The 6,000-nt window shown below is 43.8% G+C and overlaps 1 protein-coding gene and 1 long non-coding RNA gene across 2 annotated transcripts in view; both read right to left on the reverse strand.

Annotated features, from left to right (window-relative positions):
• LOC103517157 (phosphatidylinositol 4-kinase alpha) overlaps positions 1 to 6,000 on the reverse strand; it is a 43,351-nt gene that overhangs the window by 10,778 nt on the left and 26,573 nt on the right. The window lies entirely within an intron of this gene.
• On the reverse strand, positions 3,305 to 4,325 carry LOC113470709. The gene is made up of 2 exons (XR_003393668.1): positions 4,265 to 4,325; positions 3,305 to 3,404 (listed from the first exon to the last, which is right to left on the reverse strand). It is a non-coding gene; the product is annotated as an uncharacterized LOC113470709 (long non-coding RNA).

A 6,000-nucleotide genomic window follows, 5' to 3' on the forward strand; every position in this document is an offset into this window, starting at 1 on the left:
AAAAAGACAAAAAAATCGATAGCAAATATTTCAACGGATTTCTTCCTGGTGTTCTCGTGTTGATCATACACCTAAATGGGAAAGAATTATCTTATCCCATCTGATAAGGGATATACTACGGGATGGGTGTGCGACGACACAGGAAAATACAGTCCAAGTAGTAGATGTATATCCGGATATTCGGACAGTCCAAATCGCCCCAAGTTCCGGATCTTCTTCTTTTTCTTCTTCTTCTTATGAGATAAATATGTTGTTGTTGTTGTTGTTGTTGTTGTTGTTGTTGTTGTTGTTGTTGTTGTTACTAAATAGTATGAGATAAATATGTTGTTGTTGTTGTTGTTGTTGTTGTTGTTGTTGTTGTTGTTGCTTCTTCTTCTTATGAGATAAATATGTTGTTGTTGTTGTTGTTGTTGTTGTTGTTGTTGTTGTTGTTGGCAAATGCCAGGTTATTTGACTACTAGGTCATTTTACCTCTGGCTTCCCAATATTTACCTACAATGTCATTGCTGGCTTCCAAGGCAGGACAGGAGTTCAGGTGAACTGAGTTCATAGGACTGTTTAAGGAACATAAGGAACAAATAGGGGAAGTTTTTAGACCAAAGCGGTGGAGATGTTCAGCCAAACAGTCATGCCCAGTGAGTAGTCGAAAATGAGCAACAGCGGCCTTTCTCGGTAGATTAGGGATGATGTCATGGGTGTTAAGTATTTGCTGCCACTTTTTTTTTCCTTTTCTCGGTAGATTAGGGATGATGTCATGGGTGTTAAGTATTTGCTGCCACTTTTTTCCTTGTCCCTCGTTACGCAATCTTTTGTTGTTAAAATGAGTTCTTCTTACTTTTTACTAGAAGCCAGGGGTACGGTATTAATCCAGCCGGTAGCTGTCGGGGCGGACGTGGCCGAGGAGAATGAAGTACCCCTGGGTTGATCAGTAACCCCACTACCTCCGCCTACTGATGACACGGTCAGCTGATGAGTGTCCGATAGACCTGCCACGTCGAAATCTGAAATAGAAGAGGTTCCATTAGTATTCGACGGTAAATGAAAGTTCAGTTTTGTAATGTTTTAGCTAAAGGCAATCCAACTGGCGGACCACTGGAAACACAAGATATATGTAGGTGTGATGGACCGGACACGGGAAGTAAGTGTACTTGAGCACTTTTGGGATGATGGTTCCCTGTTCTCTAAAGGAAACCCTCTAGGGAAAGTTCCCTCTATCAAACATTTTTTTCCTTTATTAGCCGTTTCCTTCTCAAGAGAGGAGCAACCAGACTCATAATAGCCGTTTCCTTATGAAAAATCTAGCTGGGGCAGATTATTTTGTCCCTTTTCGAAAATACGCTTCGGAGTGTCGACCTAAAGTAAGTCGGTGAATTTTCCCTTTCTGCCGACCCCACTTGAATGGGAAAAGGTAAAGAAGAAGAGAAGTATTGTGTCTCTTCTCGCCCATCGGATGAGGCATACTACGGGATGGGCATGCTACAACACAGACCACATGCGTCTTATGTAGCAGTCGTTTCATAGCTACGAAGAAAAAAAAAAAAAAAAAACCCCCAATTTCAAATAATAATTAATCATAGCAGGGATTCGAACCCGCGGACTTACCGGAACCGTGGCCCTAGGGCAGCCACAGTGCTAACCACTACACCAATTTCAAATAATAATTAATCATAGCAGGGATTCGAACCCGCGGACTTACCGGAACCGTGGCCCTAGGGCAGCCACAGTGCTAACCACTACACCAATTTCAAATAATAATTAATCATAGCAGGGATTCGAACCCGCGGACTTACCGGAACCGTGGCCCTAGGGCAGCCACAGTGCTAACCACTACACCAATTTCAAATAATAATTAATCATAGCAGGGATTCGAACCCGCGGACTTACCGGAACCGTGGCCCTAGGGCAGCCACAGTGCTAACCACTACACCAATTTCAAATAATAATTAATCATAGCAGGGATTCGAACCCGCGGACTTACCGGAACCGTGGCCCTAGGGCAGCCACAGTGCTAACCACTACACCAATTTCAAATAATAATTAATCATAGCAGGGATTCGAACCCGCGGACTTACCGGAACCGTGGCCCTAGGGCAGCCACAGTGCTAACCACTACACCAATTTCAAATAATAATTAATCATAGCAGGGATTCGAACCCGCGGACTTACCGGAACCGTGGCCCTAGGGCAGCCACAGTGCTAACCACTACACCAATTTCAAATAATAATTAATCATAGCAGGGATTCGAACCCGCGGACTTACCGGAACCGTGGCCCTAGGGCAGCCACAGTGCTAACCACTACACCAATTTCAAATAATAATTAATCATAGCAGGGATTCGAACCCGCGGACTTACCGGAACCGTGGCCCTAGGGCAGCCACAGTGCTAACCACTACACCAATTTCAAATAATAATTAATCATAGCAGGGATTCGAACCCGCGGACTTACCGGAACCGTGGCCCTAGGGCAGCCACAGTGCTAACCACTACACCAATTTCAAATAATAATTAATCATAGCAGGGATTCGAACCCGCGGACTTACCGGAACCGTGGCCCTAGGGCAGCCACAGTGCTAACCACTACACCAATTTCAAATAATAATTAATCATAGCAGGGATTCGAACCCGCGGACTTACCGGAACCGTGGCCCTAGGGCAGCCACAGTGCTAACCACTACACCAATTTCAAATAATAATTAATCATAGCAGGGATTCGAACCCGCGGACTTACCGGAACCGTGGCCCTAGGGCAGCCACAGTGCTAACCACTACACCAATTTCAAATAATAATTAATCATAGCAGGGATTCGAACCCGCGGACTTACCGGAACCGTGGCCCTAGGGCAGCCACAGTGCTAACCACTACACCAATTTCAAATAATAATTAATCATAGCAGGGATTCGAACCCGCGGACTTACCGGAACCGTGGCCCTAGGGCAGCCACAGTGCTAACCACTACACCAATTTCAAATAATAATTAATCATAGCAGGGATTCGAACCCGCGGACTTACCGGAACCGTGGCCCTAGGGCAGCCACAGTGCTAACCACTACACCAATTTCAAATAATAATTAATCATAGCAGGGATTCGAACCCGCGGACTTACCGGAACCGTGGCCCTAGGGCAGCCACAGTGCTAACCACTACACCAATTTCAAATAATAATTAATCATAGCAGGGATTCGAACCCGCGGACTTACCGGAACCGTGGCCCTAGGGCAGCCACAGTGCTAACCACTACACCAATTTCAAATAATAATTAATCATAGCAGGGATTCGAACCCGCGGACTTACCGGAACCGTGGCCCTAGGGCAGCTACGTGGGTGTTTAGTTGTGTATCCCCCGCACCTACTTGTACCGGTAAACACATGTGAAGTAGAGATGCCACCATTTCTACTTTCTCCTGAAATCGAGAACAATATGCATCAATAGTAAACAGGTGACAAGAGAAAATTATCATTAAAAAAAAAAAAAAAACCTGCGACATTAGATGCATGTGGCCTGTGTCGTAGCATGCTCATCCCGTAGTATGCCTCTCATCAGATGGGCGCCTGCGACATTAGATGCATGTGGCCTGTGTCGTAGCATGCTCATCCCGTAGTATGCCTCTCATCAGATGGGCGATAAGAAACACAATACTTCCCATTTAGGTGCTGGGTCTACACGAGAACACCAGACATTTGAAATATGTGCAATCATACTAGCACGTTGCCCGTGCTTCGCCAAGGAAAACTGATCGTAACTTGAGATCAGTTTAGATTTCGGCAAAATGATCTTCCTTTATGTTGAACATTTCTGTAGAGTTACATCAAAATTGGATAAACCGTTCGAGAGTTCAATGCAAAACCGTCGAGTCAAAACTTACAAGTAGACCTCACCTCCTTCAATCAATATTGTTTGTACAGGTTCCTCATGTGATAATATGTAGGTACGTATGTGAGCTGCCTGGTCGCGCCATAGAGGCAGCATTCCAGTCATTGCGACTGAGTCGAACGACTTCCATTACAAAATTCCAGTCGAACAAATTATTACAAAAATAGTATTTTAAATCACATGAAAACCTCACGACCAGGCGACCACACTGCTCTCAGAGCGAGTGGGCAGCGCGACCCAAATAGAGCAGCCGTGTCGCGCGACCAGGCAGCTTGGTTCAGAAAGTACTTCATAAGAATACATAGGAAGCAGTAGGCAGCGGTCGCACAGCTTGGTCGCGCGACCCGGCACCAGGATCGGAACGCCACCTTTAAGGAGGAAATAATTTACCTGTGAGTTATATTTAGCGGTTTCTACCAGTTCGCAGAGGCATTTAGCACCAGGATCGGAACGCCACCTTTAAGGAGGAAATAATTTACCTGTGAGTTATATTTAGCGGTTTCTACCAGTTCGCAGAGGCATTTAATAGCTGGAGAGAACTCTCACGGCGTACTGAGCTGTGGAATACAATACGAATAGAATATTTTTTTTTATATCTTGTCTTTCTTCTCCTTTCGCTTTCAGGACGATAAGACCTTGGCAGTTACAATTCCCTCTATCAAACCCCTTAAAAAAAAATATATAAATAATTATTATAGGATAAAGTTGCGTACACTCAACGATCTATCGAAAGACCAATTTGAAAGACTAAGTTGGTAGACAAATCGTAATGTGTGTACCAGACTTAAGATTAAGTTAAAACAAATCCATTTCTTTCTGTTTCGAATGTTTCGCGGGAAAATAAACTCTTACATACCCAGGGTCGTATTTATGGAAAAATAAACTCCCATCCACGAAGGGCCGTATTTAGGGAGGGGATCTCTACCTAACTCTCGTACCGGGGTCGAAGTTTTTTCGGCTCTGTGCTCGGAGTTCGAGGTGCACTCAGACTCGTAAGAACAAATGAGTAGCGACCAGTGGCGGCATTACCAGTGTAAAAAGATTATTGAGTTATGGAAATTGATTGCAAAGGAGGCACTTAGCAATGCTGTGATATCCACAAAAATTGTGAAAAAAACTCTGCTTTAGCACAAATAATTTGAGATTTGATTTATTTTTACTTACTCTCTCCCTGTAGATTAGCGGCTATGTTGGCAAGCGCGTTGATGACTGCACGCGACACATGTCTATATTGTGACGCTAGAGAGCGCTCCGTATTGTACGCGGCATTACTCGCGTCCACCGTAACCAACGCGAACATGCGCATCACTTCCTCGTAAATATGAGGCTGAGGGGAAGTAATACAACCAAACACATTATTTATATTGTGACGCTAGAGAGCGCTCCGTATTGTACGCGGCATTGCTCGCGTCCACCGTAACCAACGCGAACATGCGCATCACTTCCTCGTAAATATGAGGCTGAGGGGAAGTAATACAACCAAACACATTATTTATTGGTCGATCTAACAATGGAGGAGTTGCAAATGGGTAAAAATTATAAATAAATGGTCGATTCCTATGTAAAAAGTTGGGAAAAATCCAAATCTGAGGTCAAACCTCCGAAAAAATAACTGGAAAAGGTCGATAATTCAAATTTTATAATGAAAAAGTTCAAAGATTTGTGACGTCAGACTTAACGCAGTTGAACACATTATTTAGGTACAGCGGGGGAAGCAAGAAAATTAATTATTTAGGTACACCCAGTCCAGTTAGGTTCGAGGGTAGGACGCCTGTCTTGTAAGCCCAAAGTCGCAGGTTCAATTTCCCCTTTGAAATTTTAAAACAGTTGTGACAATATTTTATCATGCCATTCTCGAATGTAACTCCCTAATAACATGGAGACTTACTGTAGGGTTAGCTAATACTCTGCAAGACGTCCATGGACATACCGAAAAAGCTATTGCAGATCGCTCGGATCTTCGAGCTTATTTAAGAATCAGCTTAACACCATACACAAAAAGCCCACTCTGAGGCTTAGGTGTAGGGGCTAACAGCCCTAAAGGATGGGTTAAGCTTATACGAATGATCTACTTATAGAAATTCAAAAAATGCGATCCTTGTAGTTGAATATATATATATATATAT

This window comes from Diaphorina citri, unplaced genomic scaffold (assembly GCF_000475195.1).
Source record: "Diaphorina citri unplaced genomic scaffold, Diaci psyllid genome assembly version 1.1 scaffold1766, whole genome shotgun sequence".
Taxonomy (NCBI): Eukaryota; Metazoa; Arthropoda; class Insecta; order Hemiptera; family Psyllidae; genus Diaphorina; species Diaphorina citri.